At 44.2% G+C, this 24,525-nt stretch overlaps 1 protein-coding gene across 2 annotated transcripts in view; it reads right to left on the bottom strand.

Annotated features, from left to right (window-relative positions):
* pkig (protein kinase (cAMP-dependent, catalytic) inhibitor gamma) overlaps window positions 1-24,525 on the bottom strand; it is a 39,160-nt gene that overhangs the window by 13,723 nt on the left and 912 nt on the right. The window lies entirely within an intron of this gene.

The following is a 24,525-nucleotide window of genomic DNA, read 5'->3' on the forward strand; positions in this document are numbered from 1 at the left end:
ATAGTCAAAATACTTATGGACTACACTGTAGCATACAAACAACTGAAAAAGGAGTGTAAACTGTATGGCACACACGGTTGCTACCCCAACCCCCCCCACCCCCCACCCCATCCCATCACCACACTAGAACCGGCGTTGCCATCAAAAGGTTTGAACAGATTGTACAAGGTTCTTCTGACCAGTGTATTTTTAAGAAACATTCAATCTCATCAATAATACTTTATCCAGGATTAATCAATATTTGTCCTTGGCGACTCACAAGCAAGTGTCAGTGTTTGTTTTTCAGAAACATTCTTTGAGATAACATTGAATTACAAATTCTAGTTTAGCAATCACCTAAATGTACTCAATGTTCATGGGTTTGTGGAGCCATTTGTGGGAGGAATGTTTATTTGTCAGTCATACATAAGAGTGGACTGAATTCAGACCTTTGTGCTTAATGAACAAATTAAAGAGAAAAAAAAATATGGCTTAAAAAAAAAAAAAACTTTCAAATCTACAACTCTTGAGTTCCGGCCAAGATGCCAAAGCAAATGGATTGAGTTCTCCGCTTGGCATGTTCAATCCCCTGACTGGAGCTCCCATCTTGGCCAAACCCATAAGTGAAAAAAGGAGCGCTGTCCCTTTAAGGGCCCGCAGCCTGTAAGTGGTGCTCCAGGTGCCCTTGTGTTTTTCTCCTTGCAGTAAACACATTGTAGGTGCTTATTAAATGTGAAATCTCACACATTAATTAGGCTTCTCCTCCAGTCTGATCAACAATGGAACAAACAAAAAGGAGTGAGATCACGAGAGGCAGGCGCCAGCCAGCCAGGGGACTGTGCCACTGTACAGGGCCAACAAGTAGCAGGGACCCCACAGCCTGTCTGTACCCCTTTAGTCAAAACTGCTTTGTGTGACCACAGCCTGGATTTCATCAGAATCTGTCCTCAACTTTGACCTGCATTTTAACGGCAATTTAATATTTTAGTTTTAACATAGCAAAGCACAGTTTGGTGAGCACAGCAGTCAGCAAAATTAATGGCAATTTGAGGAAAAACATAGTTGGGTTTATTTTTATGTCATATTTAGCGGCTAATGTAGATGGAAGCCAGGCCTGTGAATACTTTAGATCCAAAGAAAGACTAATTCCTGAGTAAGTGCAGACTGTTGATGGCAGTAACATAAGAACAGTCACTTTCGCTTGAATGTAGTTTCACAAAACGGAATAATAAATTCAGCGTAAAAATATTAGTGGCGATGTTTCAGGTATGAATCCTAGGGTGTGACACTGCTTTTGCTCCCTTGAGGAAGCTAAGTGTCTGCTGTTGCTTATGTCAAGCAATTGGATGGGAAGCACCACCCCCCCAGGGGGGTGTTTCCCATCCAATAGGGAACACCTGCAAAGATCAGAGAGGAAAAACAACACACCCTGCGTGTGAAGTTATAACAGAACGTTCCTGCACCCTGCATTTTTATCATCAACACAGCAATAATAACAATAACAACAAATATTATTAGTATTATTAGTAGTAGTAGTATTAATAACAATAATCAGTATAATTGTTATTATTATTATTTGTAGTAGTAGTAGTGTTAACAATTAAATGCTGTCAATATTATTTAAATGATAATACTGCATATCCTGTATTATGATTATTATGTAATATCCCAATAATGTTCATTGTTATGACATCAGATAAGTCATACTAAATTACTGCCTGATGACTAAGCAGGGAAGTCAAATCACCGCCTCGCTCATCAACCCCAATTTCCACAGGGTTCTGAAGGGAAGCATAAACAGACTCTGTTTACATGGAGCCTGCAGATAGGCTCTCTCGCGATTGCGCCATGCCAAGGCCAGCCCTGGGGTTTTGGCCGCCCGGAGCGAGAATGCTGTCGCGGCCCCAACGGGCACCTAAAAAAACTCGTATCGTGTGACCCGGGCGTGACTGCGGCCCTAAATAACCGCACGGGGCGTTCATGCCAGCGGCCGGCTCTGCGCCGCGCTCTGATCCCAGGGTCACCTCACGGCCAGAAGTTCCATAAACAATGGGGAGACGTTCAAAGGAGCCGCGCGCTTCGGCCTGAACGTCCTGTTTGTCACCTGCCGTTTCCAGAAGAAAACAGATTTTACTTCATTCACTGCACAAGAAGCACGGTAGTCAATGTTGTAGCTGATAATAAGCAGTAGAACCAGTGGCTATTTTACACCCTACAGGCCACACAGTACTACAGGAGAGCCAGTGACTATTTTACACCCTAGAGGCCACACAGTACTACAGGAGAGCCAGTGACTATTTTACACCCTAGAGGCCACACAGTACTACAGGAGAGCCAGTGACTATTTTACACCCTAGAGGCCACACAGTACTACAGGAGAACCAGTGGCTATTTTACACCCTACAGGCCACACAGTACTACAGGAGAGCCAGTGACTATTTTACACCCTACAGGCCACACATCATACTACAGGAATCAATTATTATTTTACACCCTGCAGGCCACACAGTACTACAGGAGAGCCAATGACTGTTTTACACCCTAGAGGCCACAAAGTACTACAGGAGATCCAATGACTATTTTACACCTTACAGGCCATGCAGTACTGCAGGAGAGCCAATGACTATTTACACCCTACAGGCCACACACTACTACAGGAGAGCCAATGACTATTTACACCCTACAGGCCACACACTACTACTACAGGAGAGCCAATGACTATTTATCTGTTTGCCAGACATGGAGGAGCAATGAGCTAGCCTTCTGGAATTCTACCAGAACCGGAGCGTACAAGCAGCGGTACTAAAGTGTGCCAGGTGCAGCATGTCAGTTAACACCAGAAGTCCTCTTCTACACATAGTCCACCAGCGGATTCTTCCGGGGCGCACACAAACTGCCTTTCGAAACATGCTTAACAATCCATCCACATTGTTTTAATGAAACTTTGGTTAACATCACAATGTTCCATTTTTCAAGTCTTGTTAATTTGTAATATTAACACAGCATGTGCTGCTAGCCTTTTTGAAACAGTTAAGCGCTTTTTCTAAGTCTCTGACTTACAAGGCTATAAACAACTATTTCTCTTGAGGATATTTTATTTACTGCAGCAATTTCAGTTTTGCTGTGGTCCTGTGTGTACAATCAAAGTGGCGCCAGTCCTCGACCTCGCCAACTCACCTCCGTGTTCTGTTTTATATGTGTTTTATACTCTTTTTCTGAATCTCCGCTTTTCAATAGCTGTCGCCGTCGAAGAAATGAAGTTTCAAGGTTGACTCGAACGAACCCTGTCAGCAAGTCATTCTGCCCCGGAAGCCATTTAGTTCCAGTGGCAACATTCTGTCACGCCGCCAAGCATCACTCAAGCCAGAAACTAGATAGACCTGTGTTCCTGGCCAAAACCTTGTAAGAGCAGCTGAGTAGCTGAGAAGCTTGCCTTACACAAGAGTCAGGACCTATGCACACCAACATTAATGGCTTCTTTAAGCACAAAAATTGTGCTTAAAGAAGCCATTTTTTCAGTTCATTTACGTTTTGTTTTGTGTGAGTTTTGTGCTCATTCAGTGTGCACTATTTCTGTCTGTGTATCCAACAGTCCCCACTCAATATTTTGGATCTATTGCAAAAACTATTGTGTACAGGGGAGCATTTTTGTTTTGCTTCATTTGATAGTTATGCGTTCGTTTTTATGTTGCATTTGATGTGACTTGTTTTTCTCACAGGTTTTTTCCCATTTGGAACAATATTTATCACAAGCATAGTTTTGTCAGAATTGTCTGAGCACTATTATTGTTTTATTGAGTCAGCTCCAAGTTGTGCACATCTGACTGCACTAAATACAGGCTGTTTACATTGAGTATATGATTCTGATTGAAAATCACTCTGTTATGCTATTTCAGAGAATGCATTACTATAGAGATACATATCGTTATCGCCAAAATAGCTTAAGAAGAGAGATTTTTTTTAGCCATATCACTCAGCCCTAGCCAGTGACTGCCACAATACTACAGAAGAACAAGAGACTATTTTACACCCCGCAGGCCATACACAGTACTACAGGAGAACCAGTGACTATTTTACAACCTACAGGCCACACACAGTACTACAGGAGAACCAGTGACTATTTTTCACCTGTCAGAACACGCAGTACTACAGGAGAACCAGTGAATATTTTACACCTTACAGGAGACACACAGTACTACAGAAGAACCAGCGACTATTTTTCACCTGCCAGAACACGCAGTACTACAGGAGAACCAATGAACATTTTACACCTTACAGGAGACACACAGTACTACAGGAGAACCAGTGACTATTTTTCACCTGCCAGAACACGCAGTACTACAGGAGAACCAGTGAATATTTTACACCTTACAGGAGACACACAATACTACAGGAGAACCAGCAACTATTTTAGAAGATGAAGCCAAATGTTTCCCACCGGACCCAGTCAGTCAGACAGCTAATGATTATTTTACCACACTGCCATAAGCAAATGAATGCATACAAAGTTAATGATACCACTGTTAAAGTTACACGGTAACCAACAAACACCAAAACAAAGACGCAGCCCTCTCCTGTGACGCAAAGCAGGCCCCAGTTTTCCAAATTTCCCTTCAGTTTCTCTACAGAAGCCCTCATCAGGAGAATCTGGCTTGAAGGGCAGTTCTTCAGCCTGTCAGAATATTCAGTTGCAACAGCCCATACAGACTCTCATTAACCATGGCCTTCAGCATGGACACACTCACACAGTAAAATAGAAACACTCTAGCGCAAAGCCAACAAGGTTGAGCTCTTCATTCAAATATGCAACACATCTGATTTTCTGAATTGACGCCTTCCGTGAAGAACTACCACATACCACATCTGCGGTTGAGTCAGCAGGGGTCCAGGTCTGAATCGAAGTCTCCACTTTGAATTAATATAAATTGTGAGTTTTAAAAACTGTGGAAGTCAGCAAGTCAGTTCCAGCTCCATTAAGACAGCATATCGACTTTCCTCCAGCCAATCAGATGTAGACTGGGAGCGAGTAACATACTAATTTGGCAGAAACTCTTAAACCGCAGTTATCCAGACATTCCTGAAGCTGTAACTGATCTTATCCGGTGGTATTTGGGGTTAACCTTTCCTTGAGCTCCACGCTGAAGTCTCCGTAGTTTCAGGCCTTGGCATGAGGCCTCCTGACTTTTTCTGTGTATAATTCCACATAACCAATTAACTCCAGTCACGGTACTATGACTGGCATGCATCCCCCTACTCCCCAGAGCCACATAAAGGAAAAGCACAGCCCTCCATGAAAACAGGAGTAAGACAATCTGAAAGAATGCAGTGTTCTTGCTTTTCATTAATAATCTGTTAATGTTTAAAACAAGAAGCCATGTTAAAATTAGACATGCTTCAACACTACCGAGGCAACAGACTGTGGGCTCACAGACTACCAGGTATTAGCTGGAAGCTAATCTAAAGGAGATTCCTGGAAAACCAATGGAACCAATCTGGAATTGAATACAACCTCAGCAAGCATAGAAAAAGATGTTTATTTTCACATAACACCGCCCACCGTTTGACTAAGAACTGAGGCTCTCCACTGACAGAAATCACCATGAAACCATTACAGCCATTACTGTGCCAGCTGAGAATGTCAAAGGAAAAACAGCGACGGCAAAGAAGAAAAAGAAAAAAAACTAGAATAGTTTTAGTTGGAATTGCAAAAGTTTTCCTAAGAATGGAAAAGTAGGCCATCTGGAATGGTGGCACGTACCTGAAGGACATCTTCGTCTCTACACTGATCAAGAGGAGTAATTATGCCATTTCCTCACGGTCAAGACAAGAAAAGATTTTCTTTCATCTTTGTTCAAAAAATGACAACAATCCAAATTCAAAGAACGGAGATATTTACTGTGTGCCGGGCTGTTAACAGCTTTTAGCTTTTGAACGAAATGGGCCGTATGTACTGTATTACAGGCCAAAATGGTGAGTGGGTTCAGATTATATTTTAATGCGTGCATTCCCACGCGGAATGCAACAGGACCAGCGCGGCAGAAAAAAAATGAGCCACATCACGGCTGCAATATGAATCGACAGATTTCTTTTGAACGTGCCCTCAGGGAGGGCGGGGGGGGGGTGGGGGGTGGGGAGGGGATGTGGGGGTGCTAAATTAGGTCCCACCACGCTTTTTATGCCCCTTCCCAAGTGTAATAAACACACATTATCTACACTAGCAAGGACAAAGCACGGTTTCCATGTCATCTTCAAAGTCCATTAAAACTCCCGCAGCCAGACTCCGAAGCACAATGCCTGACTTCACCGCACGCCGCACCCATCGGGAGAGAGAGAGAGAAGCGAGAGAGAGAACTTCTGCGTGCTCGACTCCCAGAGCTCTCCCTTGGCAACGAGTAATTACGCTCTCAGTCCTCCACTCAGCGCTCAATTAGAGGCAAGCCTGACATCACTGGCGGCGCTCTTTATTGCTTTAAGCAGGGGGTGGTGGGGTCGGCCGCGGCGTTCGTACCGTTCGAACTGCGCGGTTATGACAACCGCGTAGAAGCCGAGGCGTCTCTCTTTACACAGCGACCCTGACTCCTTCGGAACTCGCGGAAGGAGTACCGGCCCCTCGCCCTGAACTTCGATCAAGGCGCACGAGTACGGTAATCTTTTACGATTTTTGCAGGAAGTATGCCTAATGCTTCGACCACTCCGTGGAAAAACACAGAGTGACGATAGATGCTCACTTCTTTACCCATGGTTAAAGCTAAAAACAGTTAGGAAGCATTGTGAATTCATTTGGAGGTACGTGAGGGGTTAACTTAACAGAAAGCTGCCGAATTGGGACCAAGGCAGCAAAACCACAAGAAATCTTATTTTTTTTAATGCAGGTACCATGGAAACAGGACACTGAAAAAAAAAAACCTACCAGAGGCAAAAAAATATATATCATTTTAGTTACAGGAATAAACAAGGCTTTGAGGTGGGCAGAAAATTACACCTCCATAGTTAAATGATATTACATTGCATTTATTTGGCAGAAGCTCTTATCCAAACTGACGTGCAATCCCTGCATACCGAAGACCATAAAATAATATAACATATAGGAGAGTGGAAACTTCAGTCGTGTTGGGCCAGAGGGCGAATTTAAACTCAACGAATTTCAAATTCACTCCATACGGCATGACGAATCTAATTGTGTGCAGACCTTGCAGTCTCAAAAAAACTTTTCCAAACTTGTCGTATCACAATGAATCCGACTGACGAAGCAGGTCTTAGTTAACCCGGGGAAGAGGGAAGATACGAGTCAGTCAGTGCGTAGTACAAACCGGTTCGTAAAAAAGCTTCTCGCGTGAGTTCGGTTGCCACGGCGCTCGGCATGCGCAAACGGACGCGGCGAAACCCCTACGACAGATTTACGTACGGTCGCCCCGAAGGAGGCCTTCTAAAAAAAAAACTAAAAAAAAAAATGGACGGATCAGAAGCGACCCCTGTCAGGGGTTTTTCTGTCGGTCGGCGGGCCGCCGTTCCATCGCGGCCCCTCAGCAGGTGCCCGTCGCGCCGTTTCGACAGCGGGCCTTTTGATTTCCCCCGCCGGGGTCGACCTGCATTGTTAGCCGTGCCCCGGCCTTGCCCTGCGTAAGTAAATAACAAAGCGCCCGTGGAAGAGCTTCGTTAGTCCGTGCCCTTGGTATCCTTCCTCTTCCCTCCCCCCCCCTCCCCCCCAAAGGCACAGTTTAGGTGTCAGCGCCCCATTTCTCACGCGCGTGCGCGCCAAACCGCGCGTAGGCCAGGCCCCTGCACATAACGGCAACACCTGCCAAGACGGACGTTCTGCTGACCCGAAAAAGCGCCGCTGTCTTTTCCCGAGCTTTATTTATCGAGGTGACGGGGGAGGGGGAGTGGGAGGGGAGGGGGGGGGCTGCTTAGCCCCACACAGCTGCAATCCCATCAGCTTCCCGGAGGGACCGCGAAGCGTGACCGTCACACCCGCTCTGGAGCGGCAGGGGCAGCCCAAGACCAGAACGACGGCGGACCGGACGCCCCTGCCAGTCAGCGGCGCTGCTGTGCTGCTGGAATGACGTACGCAAGAGCTACACGCTTAAATGTCTACGAAAACTCTAAGCAAAAACTGCAATTCATGCACTCAACCTTAATTAGGTAAAAAAAAAAAAAAAAAAAAAAACGTTGCTATAGCAGTATATCATCCTATATGCTCACCCTGCCTTATTTTTCTTTTGCCAGGGAGTGACACTTCTCTTTAGTGATGAAAGTATCCTAACTTTTAGTTTTGCACAGTCACTTTGTACGTGCAAATATTTATTGAAGCTATTCCAGTCAAGTGCTTTATTAAAAAAAACAACAGCTGTAGCACACCCAGGATCCAAACTGGCAAGGTTCTGGGAAGTCCCCTTAACTCTGTATTGCACTAAATCTCTGGCCACCCCGTGCAATACGCATTTCTCAAACATGAACACCCCTCCCCTCCCCCCATCAACATTTTTTGCAGAGGCACATCTTTGAGAAATCACAAGAATGTGGAAATAAATAAAATATGGTGGGAAAACGAAAACCACAAACACAAAATGCTGAGCGTCACCAGCTGAAGCGCCTTCGTCCGGAGCACCGCTCTCGTCAAGGCTGCTTTTGAAAATGGAAGAGAGGGATCCCGTGTTGGCACGCATACGCCCGCGCTGGCCAATGCCGCTCCACAAAGAAGCTAGAAGTGCATTCTCTCAACGTGCCATTCCCACTGAAAGCCATCTGCTGTGAGACCAGGCTGGGAAAGTCCACCCGTCCGGCAGAATGCTGGCACGCCGCGGTCGCAGTTGGCTTCGGCGAAGTGGAACAGTGGAATGGCGCTATCGGTGAAGGCAGCAAGTGTGCTAGACTCTACTACACTCGTACAATATCCCACTATAGAAGTATAAGCACTACATCACATTAAACAACGCTCTTACCCGTATCTTTAAAAAAACAAAGCACATTAAAATGACCAATAATACTACAGAAAGGAGCAAAATCAGTAGCAGTTTATCCAATGAGCGCTAAATTCGCTCGTAGAGTTTAATATAATCAGCTAACGCAATCAATATATTCAAACAATCAGATGAGCATCCTTCACTAAAGGGACAGCACACGACGTGTGGTGTCTATAATTACATGGAGGACTGAGGAAGCGCTGGGGCGGGGCTCCAGTCCAGAAGGTTCTGCGCTCTAAACGACGTGACCCGTTACCAGCCCCTCTCCGTTTCCTCCGACCCCAAAGCGCACCGACTTAGGCCCGGGTGACCCGGATTACACAAAGTCAGTATGTAATCCATTTCAGATATGTTATTTGGTCAAATAGAAACACTTAAAATCTAAAATTATCACAATATTACCAATGTTCAGTAAACAAGACAATTTAGACTCTCAGATGAAATAAACCAAAAGTAATTTATGAATTGTGGAAATGCAAACACAACATCCTGAAAAGCAAAATCTTTTGCAGCTTGCTGGGAAAAGCCTGGTCCCCAGGACCCTAGTTTGGGAAATCATGGTCTGGTGCACTTAAGAAACTGAGCCTGTGGGCTAGTGACCAGGAGGTCACAGGTTCAAATCCTGGAAGAAGCAGAGCAGCTGTGCTGCCTTTAAGTATTGCGCTGAACATAAACTTGTCCACTGCAATGTGCAACTGTGCAGATGGATACAAGCTCTGAATATAAACCAGTGTTTTCAAACAGCGGTCCATGAAGGAGTCAGGGGTTTTTGCATATACATGCCCAGATGTCATAAATTACATTATTTTAGTCTTTCAGGTGAAGCCAACCATGTCTGATCGACACATCTGTGGGATAACTGTAAATATTTATATGGCACCAAACAGCTATGTCTATATTGAGCAGCAACATAATAAAATCGTGATTTCAAATAACCCCTTCATTCTAGCATTTGAAATGAGGTGGCGTCCACAGTCACAGGGCTGCCATTTTGTAAGGGCCTTAACACCCATTCTTTATATACCATGATGCAACAGAGCAAAAGTTAATAGAAAACATAACTTTCCACTGCGTTGTCGTCATTGTCACAAATGAACATACAGTGTTCAGCTGTCTCATTGCTCGCTTTGTATCGATTTCAACGACATTCCGCTGGTCAGCCGTGCCTCCAAAGTGTTGCTATTGGTGGAACTGCATTTTAACTTCCGCATTTCATTCAAAGACATCGTGAACATGGACGAACAGAGGCTAATACGTGGAATAGGGAATCATCTGCTCCTCTATGACGTCTCTAGTACTTTATATAAGTACCTAAACAAACTAGAAATACCGCCTCGCGGTTGTATGCCTCCACCAAAATCTAATCAGTTCATCCTTGAGTCCAAGTGGGCGTTTGTGCCTAATTTGAAGAAATTCCCTCAAGCCGTTCCTGATATATCGCGTTCACGAGAGAATGGGACAGACGTGAGGTCACAGTGACCTTGACCTTTGACCACCAAAATCTAATCAGTTCATCCTTGAGTCAAAGAGGACGTTTCCGCCAAATTTGAAGAAAGATTCGCTCAAGGCGTTCCTGAGATATCGCGTTCATGAGAATCGGGACGGACGGATGGACTGACGGACGGACAGATGGACGGACGGACAATCCGAAAACATAATGCCTCCGGCCACGGCTGTGCCGTCGCAGAGGCATAAAAAGGAATTGCATGGCTGGAGATGGTTTGGTCCATGTCACCAAATAAATGGGTACTGTTCTCAGAAATGATATCAGACTATTGTCATTGTCTGATCAAAACAGATCAGACAATGATAATAATTTTTAAGCTTAATAACTTCTGCAATATGATGTAGGTCACTCATTTTCATCTGGAAAAGATGGGAAAGACAGGGGAATGAGTGTAAACGAAGTGAACACCCACTCTGCAAGATGATTGGTTCCCATTTTGTAACTGTGATACTTTCCACAGCGATATCGTTGGGCATTCGCTCTCTCACGGCATGTCTGGGACCAGTGTAAGACTGGAATAATTTTGGGAACCCCCGTGGCCTACATTATGCCGGTCTCCCTGGCAAAGGTGCCATAAATCACACACCTTAAATTACATTAATTTAGCAGACACTCTTTTCCAGACTGAATTACAATGAAAAATAGCACAAGTGCCTGCCTAATACCATTCCCAGACCAGCGAGTGCAAGTGCAACATCAATAAAGCACTAAATCCAAATTAACTCATGCCAGCCTAGAATCATAAATGAGATTCATATAGCCGACACCTATAGAACAGCATGCAATTGCATGTCATTAACAAGCATAAATCCTACACTAATCCATTAGAGAAGCTCTCTGCGTGGGAACAGGAAGGGAGAAGGATGCCGGCTACAGTTGTTGCCCTTAAATCGGCATCAGAAAATGGCCCTTCTGATTCTGCGGTTCTTACCTCCCTGGGAAGTTCATTCCACAGGGGTGGGGGGGGGGGGGGTACAGACGGTCATTATGACAGCGACAAGTGACCAGGCAGGGAGGGGGGCAGCCAGACGCCCCGAGGGTCAGGCTGGTTAGTGAGGTTTAAATACAGTGTGCAAAGGTGTGATACCTCTGTACACACAGAGGTGTTTTTGGCAGCAGCATACAACAAATGATGTGAACATTATGTCCTTACTTACAGTGCCCTCCATAATGTTTGGGACAAAGACTTTTTTTATTTTTTTATTTGGCTTTGTACTCCACAATTTTAGATTTTAAAATCAAACCATTCACATGTGGTTAAAGTTCTCAGCTTTCATGAACCGGTATTTTTACACATTTTGCTTTCGACGTGTAGAAATTACAGAACCTTTTATACATAGTCCCCCTATTTCAGGGCACCCTAATATTTGGGACAAATAGCTTCACAGGTGTTTCGATAACTCAGATGTGTTCAATTGCTTCCTTAGTCCAGGTATAAGAGAGTTTTCAGTATCTAGTCTTGACTCTTGGCTTCTGATTGCCTTTGGAGTCTGTTATTTGCATTTGTCAACATGAGGACCAGAGTTGTGCCAATGAAAGTCAAGGAAGCCATTATGAGGCTGAGAAATAAGAAGAAAAAAACAGTCAGAGGCATAGGCCAAACTTTCAGCTAACCAAACTTTCAGCTGTTTGGAACATCATTAGGAAGAAAGAGAGCACTGGGGAGCTGCAGTGTACTGGAAAAAGGTCTAGTGGACAGATGAGACCAAGATTCACTTCTAGCAGAGTGATGGCGAGAGCAATGTGAGGAAGCCAAAAGGTGCCCAAAATGCAAAGCATACCACCTCATCTGTGAAACACGGGAGTGGTGGGGGTGTTATGGTGTGGGCAGGTATGGCTGCCACAGGTATTATTGATGATGTAGCTGCTGATAGCAGCACAATGAATTCTGAAGTGTACAGAAGCATTTTAGCTGCATTCAAGCACATGCCTCCAAACTATTTGGATGGTGCATCATCCTACAGCAAAACAATGATCCCAAACATTCTGCTGCCAAAGAAACCAACAAGTTTTTCCAAAGCCAAAAACTGGAAAATTCTTGACTGGCTCAGTCATTCACCTTATCTGAAGCTAAGTGAACACGCGTTTCATATGTTGAAGGGAAAACTTCAGGTAACTAGCCCCTGAGACATGAAGAAGTTGAAGACGGCTGCAGTACAGGCCTGGTGGGGCATCACCAGAGAAGATACTCAGGACCTGCTAATGTCTATGGGTCACAAACTTCAAGCAGTCACTGCATGCAAAGGATATGTGACTAAACCCAACTTCTTTTATTCACATAACATGAATATGTCCCAAATGTTACGGATGGGGGCTATTTATAAAAATATTGACATGGTAAAATCAAAAGGTACATACCCTTTAAAAGCTGAGAATCTGAACTTTAACCACATGTGAATTGTTTGATTACAAATCTAAAATTGTGTGTGTGTGTGTATGTTCACTTCATCTTGGGTACACTTTGGGTAAAAATGTAAATAGTTTTCATGTTGGTTATTTACTGTCTACAAACAGACCTCTCTCTCTGCAAACCGGAGCAGGTGGTAAATTTAATCTGGCGGTAAACGTGGTGGTAAATCAATCTGTTTGCGCATCGCAGTGAGCAGGAACCTCGCGAGCGCGACACACGAGCGGGCCACATCGCACGCTAAACCCACATCCGAGACTTCCCTGACAAGGGCGTCAACCAAATGAGCAGAACCTCAACGTTTCCTTCACAATGCGGCCACCAGGAAAACATGAGGCAAAAGACGTGAGTCACACGTGTCATTAAATATAAAACAAAACACTGCGCCCTTACTTACAGGAACATTTCACTGTCTGTATTGACACAGAACTGTATTTTTCCATGATTAAATAGTTGAAAACAAAAGACATGGGGGGAAAAAAATAGGAAATCTTTTAGAAAGACTGAGTCAACAGTAAATGACTATAGACAACAGTTTCAATTCATTTATTCCACACAAATGTTTTTAAAAAGGGCACAGACTATTTTTAAATGGCCTATTCTCTGGAAGTGGTAACTTTCAGTTTAGTCATTCCACATCTAATTCAAGTTTGAATACGGAGAAGTTTTCTGTGTGTGTGTGTCTGCCTGTCAGCCAATCACAGTGCTCACAGCCAGCACAAGGGCTTCAGAATAAGGTCAGGGGTACCCCATACGTGCCTCCCAAGCCAATGAGAGTGCACCCATGAAAAAGAGACTGTGCATGCAAGCAGCATGAAGTATCATAGCAAGCTTTAGAACAGCATTTCTGAAACCTAGTCCTGGGGACCCACTGTGTATGCTGCTTTCAGTTCCAACCATAGTGAAAAGCTCAGCATTGTAATGAGCCGCTAATTGTTCTTAATTAGACACTATTTGTTCTGAATTACTTTTTATGCCTATTGAAGGACAATTTACCATCTTAAACCCCCATTATGCCAGAACTAGCTACATATGCCCTAAAAATTAAAAGTCCTATAATTCACATCCCAAGAATTTCAAATCGTTCAGACCAACTTATGGTTTAATTTACTATGCTTCATGCACCACATGGCAAATCATTTCAAATGAATTGCGAACAGAAATCAGTTGTCATCCTTTTGCTGAGAGTGTGGAAACCAGACATCAGCTGTGTAAATGACTGGAGTTTACTGAGAGCAAATGGCAACAAGCCAAACCGCCACTGTGTTCAAGTAAGTGTGACCGCACTATTATGGTACAACGCATTTTTAGCAACTTTAACTGATCAAGAGATTGGCTTCGACAAAAACCAGCATATGCAGTGCATTCCCACGATCAGGGCTGAGAAACACTGATTCAGAATGTTCAAGTCCCATTGCACTGTAATGGTAATGTGCAGAATTAATATAGTCATTAGCAGTACAGCATATCAAATAGGGAACCGGGCTAGTAGATCAGAGGTCTTACTGTGAGTTCGATTCCAAGGTGGGACGCTGTCTTTGATCAACCCTTGAGTGAGGTACTTAAGCAGCAGTGCTTCAGCGCATAACCAGCAGTATAAATGGTTTATATCTAAAAATGTGAGAAATGCAAGTTGCTCTGGATGAAAGTTTCTGCTTAATGCCTGAAGATAATATAATGCAACTGGTTGAAAAGTCATTTTAGGTGCTTGGTGCACTGTATAGCAAAAGGATAAAGTGCATTCCCTTCATGACAACTTTTTAGTTTGATGCTTTTTCACCTCTTTTCCCCCCCAATTTGGAATGCCCAATCACACTCACACTCGCCGATGTCGATTTAGGAGAGTGCAAATATGTGAGCTGTGCTTCTTATCTTATCAGATTCAATTCCCGAGTAGGACACTGCTCTTGTACCCTTGAGCAAGGTACTAAACCTGCATTGCTTCAGTATATATCCAGCTGTATAAATGGATGCAATGTAAATGCTATGTAAAATATGTGTAAGTCGCTCTGGATAAGAGCAAGCTGCTAAATGCCTGTAATGTAATGTTATCACAACTTATGATTTAAAGGTCCGGCTCGTTCAGACACGCGGATGGGAGTCGGAGGAAGATGCATCACGCACTGGTGCACAATAAGATGCCGTCATTCCGGCCAATGGAAACCCTCCCACCTGGGCGAACCCTACAGCCAATAGCGTGTCGCCGTGCGGGGACACACAATCAACGCCGGCACGGTCTGGGGTCGACACCGGACCATGTGACCCGGCTAAGCTCTGGCGAGCAGTCGGTCACAACGCATTTCTGAAAATGTTTTTTTAAAATGTGAGGCGGGACCCTGTAAAATAGGCTCTTGAGACGGGCTCTCCGCACTCTCTCGCCATTTTAATTAGTGCTGCTTGTTCACGAAACACAGCGGCCATCATCAACAACAGGCCGATCGGTGCGGCGCCTGCTCTGAAGTGCTTCCTGAAATAACCAGAGAGCGCTTGACCGGAATTAGCTTTGCTCCGATAGGGCCGACTGGCCGCCCCCGCCCTCGTTTGCAACTGGAATCGGTTCTGTGCCGGTAATTTAGCGACAGTTCGCTTATCCTTTATATACAGGGGTGAGTCCCCCTGAGACAACCTCTTCCCAATGAGCCAGCCTTGGCCAAACTGTTACAGCGCACATCATAAAACATAACACAGTGCAGTGCAGGGGTTTTTCAAGCTTTCCTGATTCAGGGGAAAAGCCATAAGCTCAAAGGCATCACTGCATATCACGTTTGGCCAGGGACCCCCAACAGTACCTTGAAGATCCCCCCCCTGCTGAAAACCCAGGGTTTAGTACAAAATAGCCCTGCCTACATTTCTGGCACCCACGTTCAGAATAATCCCATAATGGCAATCACTGAAAACACTGTTGCTCCCCTCCCTTGAATACTGCACGAGTTGAAAAATGACCCGTTATGGCAAGACGTGCCTCCAGTTAAAATAATAATTTAGTGCCACAGTCTTTTTCTGAGCGATATATCTTCCCAGTACTAAGATGGAAATCTTTAAGATTCCTTATAATGGCCTAAAAAGGAGAAGGTGACCATTTGCACATTGTGAGAATGTGGGGGGTGGGCATCGAAGCCAGATGGTGCTCAGCACAGCAAAGTTTAGCCCAGCACAGAAAGTTGGTTCCTACACACATGGCAGATAATTTGGAGAGGGGAGCCAATCTACTATACACACAATGAAGTGTGTGTGTGTGTGTGTGTGTGTGTGTGTTTGTGCACCTGCGTGTGAGAGAATGTGTGCGAGAACATGTGTGTGTGTGTGTTTATGTGTATTGAGGAGGTTTTCCCGCCCACAGCAACCTCCCGCCCCAGTCTGTTTTCGTTCCCACAGGAAGCAGCGTCACAACTCAACAGGAAGCGGCTGCCAGCTATGTTTACATTCCTCTCCCCAGCATCACCAACAAAGCACACCAGCAGGAGAGGACGGACAGGGCCCCAAACAGAGAGCAACACGAAAACACCGCTTCGCAATGGCATCCTCGAAAGAGCGTTTTTTTGCCCGTTCATTTTCACACGCAAGAAATGACAGACAAAATTCCACCACCTCAGGCTTGGCAGTGCGTAAGATCCAGGATCTAATTCTCAGCTTGGAATGGGCTTAGCATCAGCCTCAGCATGGGAAAAGAATCTCTGATGAGAGTTTGAGATCAGTCCAGTACAGGCTAAGAACTGAGGAGAATATTCATGATAATTAGGCTAAGAGTCAGACGCATTCGGGCGGCTGATTGCCTCGATAGGGCACGCCAGCAGAATGGCAGAACCTGCCTCAGCTTCCAGAGGTTTACGTAACGTTCCGTCGAGTTTGAATTCCATCTGCGCCAACCTCTCCTTTGAAGGTCCTACTTAACTTTGATCCTCAGAGCTACAGAAGGAGGTGAAAAAATCTGTTTTTCCAAGTAAATCTTCAGCCCAGTGGGTTTTTCAAAGGGTTATATAACATTGTCTATAATAACGTTCAGGTATTCACTGAAAATAACAACTGTTAAAGAAGGGAGCCGTGTTTTTCCTAATCAGATTATGTTTGAATTTTCTCAATTCGGATTAAAGAGTAAAAGAAAGAACAGACAGACAGAGAAAGACCCACCGGACAAAGTCCAGGTCGAAAGAAGCCAAATACGTACAGACAAGAAACAATGAAGCTCTTTAACATGCAGAATCCCACGTACTAATCAAATGAATTGTTATTCATATCACTCTCCTCCTATCTTCTTCCTCCTGTATATCACTCGCTTCGAATTTTCCTGCTACAGTATATCACTATATCTATCTCCGACAGTATATCACTCTCCCCGTACCTTTCTCCTATAGTATATCACTCTCTCCATATCTACCTTGCGGTTTTAATGGAATTGATGACTGTGCCCTTCTTACTAAGTCCAAATACTATCTCTCGATAAACGATTTACAAAAAAAAAAAAGCAGTCAGAACCCTGAGAAAGATTTAACAGCATAGTTTGACTCTTTGCAGGATGTGGATCATGACCCTTATTTAACATTACATAATACACACACTAAGCAAATGTAAATTTAGTCATGCCGGCTGCAAATAAAAGTGATATTAATTTAAAAATCTAACAAAAGAAGTGGTGTTAGACTGTTAATGACCCATTTTGAATGGCTTGAGTGTTGGTTTTTGATACGTGCACGCGCCCACGCACAGACAGACACACTGAGGCGCGAGTCGGGCCTTCGATCCGCACCTCAATTCCCAGTGCCAAAAACAGAGAGGGACTCGTACAGCACCGCTCTTGCTCCTCCTCTTCCTCGGCCCCACACAGGCAGGAGAGCGCGAGTCACGCTCAGGTCGCCGCTCGGCCCCGAATGGCTTCACAGTTCACACCTCCACCGGGCAGAGCCAGGAGGACGTGGGCGTGCGGGAACTTCACCACCACCACCCCTCCCCACCCCCCACCCCCCGGCTGGGCCGAGCACCACCCACCCCACAGGAAGCACCGAGCATATCAAAAAACAGTGAAGAGCACAGAGAATCGCCTGGTCCTTTGGGGGTGTTTAATGTTTTTGAACTCCTTATGTTACTCCTAACTCTTTTTTTTTCCTACAAACTCCCTTGGACACCCCCACCCAGCCTATGGCAGACCAGCCTTTTTAAACGCTTGACGGGACCAGGTCAGCAAACTCCCGTGGCAGAGTCAACAGTCCAACTCCTCAGGCCAAGGGCGGGTCAAGACTCACACTACAGCTGCAAACAGCATCATCAACCCGCTGGAGCCTCAGGGAATAGCATTCATATCCTGCAGCTGCACACACATACGCACACGCACGCACATATAAACAAACACACACACACACCAACACAAACACACACACGCACATATAAACACACACAAGCACACGCACACATGCACACACATATAAAAACACCCAGGCACATATAAACACACGTACATACAAACACACACATACCAACACACGCACATATAAACACATACCAACAGACACATACATACAAACACACACACACACACATAAACACATGCACATGTTTTTAATCCCCCATAATTCTGGCACTTACAGTGTATAACCCTTCAATCAATATTTAAATTGTTCCACTTTTGTATTTTTTTCCACAGTTTTTATAGCCAACATCTCAATGCATCATGGTGATATCTTGAAGACCAGAACTGCATTCTGAATGTAGCTAAATACAGGGAGGCGACACGTCCAGGCGACGGTGGCGGCGAAGCAGAACCGCCCCCAGTCGCCGTCACACAAAGTCACCGCCTAATCCTCGTTTTGAGCCAGGAAAAGCCCTGAAAATTCCCACACGGATCACCCAACACGGATGTAAATTCCCTCAAATTAAATTCCGCGCTTTAACCTCGACGTATTCGTCGTTTTATTTCAAATCCAGTGTGCTGCAGCACGGAGCTAGAACAACAGAAATCGTGCAAAAGGCCCAGTGCTTTTGCATTTAACGGTACGTCTGCAACATAAACGATGCGAGCGAGGGTGAGAGACGGCGTGAGTGGGAAGCGAAACGAATCCAGTTCCCGAGGGCGCCGATTGGACGAGGGAACGCCGTTCCAGCCCCTGCGCTCGCTCATCTCCGCAGTGACAACACAGCCTGAGGACGGCTCCACACGAGCCAGGTCAGGACTCAGCCGTAATTGTAGATTAGGAGCAGTGAGAGCCGCTAATGCCAGTGCTGTGGCATCGGTATTTAACAGAAGTAATGTGTGTGTGTGTGGGGGGGGGGATCGCAGATGTTTGCTTAAATTACCACACTCACACGGCACGTCACCCCCCCTCCCCCCCCCCTGCACTCCTCACCCCCCACCTCCCACACATGTGCATCCCTGAGTGACATGCTGCACCGTACTGAAATTATGGCTGATCATTTCTCCCTGCTGAAAACTTCCCAGAAAATGTTATTAAACTGTTGTCCAAAGAGAGAAAAAAATATGGGAAAGGGGAAATCTGCTCCCTTTAATAATCACAAAATTTCTTTTTTTTTTAATCCACAGAAAGTTTGACATAAGGCATGTAGAGATAGCAAAATTTTAATAATACGATTGCCAATACGCATCAAATGATAATCATTGCCCTCTCATAACCAATCACTGATAATTACACAAAATTTATGGCACTTAATTTGGTCTGTGTAAGAAATGTTCATATCGCAATCTAGAGTTGGCCATACTGTAAATGAGGCATCGAAACATCACAAGGGAAAAATATCCATCTCCCAACATTTGGATCAGGCCAATACACAAACCTTGCAAGAAACCGTACTGAGACTAAGCCAAACAACATGAAGGAGCAGTTTTACTGCCCCTATGAGGCACCGCCCTGTCCACTGAGACTCCGCCTCCACAATCCCACTCTGACACCAGTGTAACAGGCAAGGATCTGGCGAGGCTCGAGCTCGCGTCTCCAGGGTGAGCGGCGGCCGTGCTAACCACCGTGTATAGATGAATTTACCCTTAGCAGAGGAGCTAGGCAGTCCCATTAGCAGATCGCTACAGCAATAGGTTGAATCTATAAGGCATTGCTAATGTTAACCTATCCAGCTATATTTAACTCAATTTAAATTGCCATGGGCTAAAATAAAATGCTAATTGTTTATTAACATGCCTGCGCTGTGCTAATGGCCTACAATTTCAAATGAAGGAGTTTAAAACGCCTTGGGCTACATTAACAGCATATTTTGGTTTTTATGTTTGTTAATGAGGCAATTTGTCGCTTACACTAAATGAGAAAAACCAGCATTTTGAAGCATCAACACCATTTGTTTTTATAGGTTAGGATATTTGTAAATAATTTTAGTTTTATACGTTCAGTTAAAATCACCTAGATTTTATTTAGATTCCAGTTAAAACTCCTGAACATTCAAAGGTGCAATGGCTATGATTGTGTTAGCCTATTCAAAAGTTAATGTTTAAGTATTTGTAGGCCCATGTTGGCAGGCAGAATGCTCTCAGAACTTTGTAATTTACTTTGTTTGGTTTTTGCTAAATAGGCCTATTTGTTTTGATTAAATAAGGCCTATTTATTTGTTTGGTTATTGACTTGCTAAATAGCCCTGCTATTCAATATTGATATCAGCCATTAACAGCATAAATATTTACGTTTTTCCAAGCATCTCTGAATGAAAGCACTGATGCTGTACTTACATACAGTCGGGCCAAAAATTGTTTTATGGTCGTTATTACCATTAATTATACTAATAATAGTATATAATTAATAGTAAATTTGTCTCTTTGCAGGCCATGGCATTTGAACTGTAGGCCTTTTTCTTTATGTTGTTGTAGCCTTATGTTATTTCCAGCCCTGTGCAAGAATGAGTGACTAGACTTATGAATATGACTTATGACTTATTAACAATAATTATCAGTTGCATCCACTTCATCTGACCTATACTGATGATGAAACTTTTGAGTAACATCAGCCAATACCAATATAGATGCTAAGATCATCCCCCCATCCCCCCCCAAACCTCTTTCTACCCATCTCCACAGTGATTCCGCATTCTTCCTGATTGAAAACTACTCTGCAAAAAATGATCGCTGAAATTTCATGCTCGTATCATGAAATGTCACTTCGGGCCAGTGGTGTAAGCCCCATGAGAAAGTTGGAAATGAGTAAGTTGGGGGTGTGCCAGGACATTTGGCTCTCCGCACTGAATATCAGGTTGATGGATGAAACCCAGAACCAGCGCTCAGGATGGGGCGGGTGAGGAAGGGCTGTATCCGTTTCTGGATTTCATCCCGCTCTATATTATTTCATTAATTAGCATTTATGTGATCTGAAATATGAACTACGCTACCTGACACATTCCAGAATGACAGCTTCTTTTGTCCTGAGAAATAGTACTCTATGGTTGAGGCTAAATTACACTAGAACCACCATTGTTGGGCAGACTTCATCAGCTAATTAAGCCACGGCAACTGGTGTAAACAAAAACCTGCACTCTCAACCGCCCTCCAGTAATCGAATTCCGGCCCCCGCCACCCGTTCTAGGTTTATTTACATAGCTGCCAACCTCACTAGCTACTCCAGCACTGCCATAACTCTAGAATTCACTAGACTGAGCAGACAATAGTAAAAAAAAAAAAAAAGATCCACCAGGAACAACTGGGAAAAAAAAAATCTACTCATTCAGCTGAATGGACATTGTGTGGAGCCATCTCCACAATTCTAAATCAGGCAAAATGAGCCTTGGACTGGCAGCTCAAGGCTCATTTGAGCTTCCATGTGAAACATAAAACTGCAGCCAGAAATGTACTGTCACCATTCCTCACCCCAAGAAGGAAGGGAAGCACCTGCACGCTATTCTAAAACTCAATAGCGCACACACACACCAAACACACACGTACACATTCATTCACTACCTAAGCATGGGCCCAATATATGTTTCCATATATGGTGTTACAGCCTTATGCCAAACACACCAACTGACCAATAACATGTCAAAGAACTTCCGTGCACATTATATCAACTCAGCAGGGGGATTAATCTTCCACAACTCTTTCAGATTTCAATCAGCATGCATAATTTTTAATCTGTGGTTTATTACTTACTATCGGCTTTTGAAATCTTGTCATTACTTCTCTTTTACCCATTTACAAGGCAGGGTTTCACTGGACTGTTTAAGGTCAAAGGTCAAGGGTCAAAGCCATGTACAAAACTGCAGACTAAGACACGCATACTATAGTCCATCTCACTGAATAACTACCAAGCCCAAATAATTAACTACAGTATGACATTAAATAATTAACTATAACATAACTTTGTGGCCCACACATCTAAAGCATGTGGACGAAGACCAAATAACTTGTGCGAGTAATTTCTTTTTTAGATCAGGTTTGTTTGAATCTCTGAACGCCTGCCAATGGTTCTGCGAGCAATATATTTGGTTCTCAACAGCCACTTATCTCATGGGAGTCTCGTATGCAAAGAATTCATCGGTCAACCGAAGCCAGCTTTGTATGGGCGTGAAAAAACCATCTGAGAAAGATCTCTGTGCTAAACTGCAAGGAAGAAACCAGCCATCATCTGAAACATAAGCACACTCCGAAGTCACCATTAAAAAAGAAAACATTTACAGGACTGTCAGCAAACCTGAGGTTAAAGCAGAGAGGCAGACAACTCTGCCTCACAGTACTAGAGAGTAATTTCTGCAAATCTAGTTGCAATGCCTCAGGAGTGCCCATCTGGGATCAGTTTCGCCGTCTAGCTGATATTGATTAAGGTCAGCATACGAACAGACGGGAACTGACCCCAGATCAGCAGCCCCTGCTCAGGCTCTGAGCTGTGACGGCTCTGTTGAATTCTGCCCGCTGCTCCTGTGGCACAGCTGACCATAAGCATGTGTCAGCCTCTAAGTCCTCATTAGCGAATAAGGGAGCTAATAACAGACGAGTCGCTGTCTGGCACACACACACATAGCCGGGAACGGGGCGAGAGGTCACTGCGAAAACGCGCAGGGAAATGAGCTACCAACCAGAAGGGCCTGACCTGCTTCTCCAAGCTCCTCCGCCTCAGTCTACTGAACACCGTACAACAGTGAAAACACACCGACGTTTAGTCTATGATGGGCCAGAGTGTTAATATTCCCCTTTGCGCTGTTGTTCACATGAATACTGAAGTTTCACCTTAAGGTCCAGTATTCAAAAATACCTTCACAGGATGGCGGGGGGAGGTTATGGAAAAAGATTCATTTAAAATAATTTCACACTTCAAAAATGACTGAAACAAAGAAAATGTCCATTCTGATCATTTTTCCATGCCAATCGGGTGAAAGCCTGCAAGCCAGTCCCCAAGGGAGACACATTTTATGTGAGCATTACAACTTCAATAAGATCTCCAGCACTCTCAGCATCAATTGCTATATGAAGGTAATAGTCTCAGTCTCTAACCAGTTATTTTCAATACTGAAGCCAAGGCTTGATACACATGCCAAGGGAAGCAATGTGGACATGATCTTATTATGACACACTCTGCACTGAAACACTAACTCCCTGGAGCACTGAGCACAGATAATATCCAACATGGAGCCGATTCCTCAACCTCCCATCAGTTACAGAAATACTGGGTGCTTCCGGCCTTTTATTATTTGGTCCTTAACTTACTTTAGCTAATTTAAGCATCCCCCTCATACCAGAAATTTGTTAGTTACATTTCTCTGGTGAGAAAAAATTGCCGAATATTTCACCATATAAACAAGAATGGTGTGTCCGGATTTGCAACTGGTTGTGAGATTGAATTGTATGAAAAACTGAAGGATTACAATTTTCCGCCATAACACACAATTATTGAATTTCAAATGCACGTCCATATAGCTTGTATGGTTATTTCTTTCGCCTAAGGGTACTCCAGCGCCCTCTCACGTATCACTCCATCGCTGATGTAGCCCCGTGCTCACGTGAGCCCTTTCTTTCACATCGTTGCGCTGTAGCGCTTCTCCACATGAAAGTCGCAGAGGACGACATGGAGATTTCAGCGTAAATGATAGTCCTCATTAGGTCTTTATAATGTTTGGCCAAATGCAATGACCTTAGCGGGGGCGGAAAACCTCGAATTCAGACCAAGAGAGTACTGAACTGGAACGTCTCTTAAATCTTACAGGTTGAGATCAGCCGGTCCCATCGTAATCGAGAGCAGTGGTCGAAATGTCCTAACTCGAGGTTTAACCCCCCATGAAGGTCGTTCCAATTCGCCCATAACGTACTGACAGCGAAAAACGTAGCATATGGTTTACAGTACGCTAACTGTAGCTTCGATTGCGTTTCAAAAACTGCAGAGGAACAGTTTGCAATTCACCCTGTGGGAGTGCGAGCGTGCGTGCGTGGTGCTGCTCTGAAATATTAAATTCATACTAAAAGTCAACGAAGCCATATACAGGCACCCGTATTATAAACAGGTCTGCATAACCCAATAAACGTCAGTCATAGTTTGGCCGATTAAATTTGACAGTGTTTGCCCAAAATATAAACTATTAGTCTTTTGTGTCGACGACACCAGGCACAGTCTTTGCAACATAGGAGACGAAAATATATTTTAGATTCTATGGAACGCACATCATTGCACATGTGTGTTTTGGTCATTTTTCCAAAACCACGGCATTCGTGTAAAGCAGACATTAAAGGATGGCATTTAACGGAA

This window comes from Anguilla anguilla, chromosome 11 (assembly GCF_013347855.1).
Source record: "Anguilla anguilla isolate fAngAng1 chromosome 11, fAngAng1.pri, whole genome shotgun sequence".
NCBI lineage: Eukaryota > Metazoa > Chordata > Actinopteri > Anguilliformes > Anguillidae > Anguilla > Anguilla anguilla.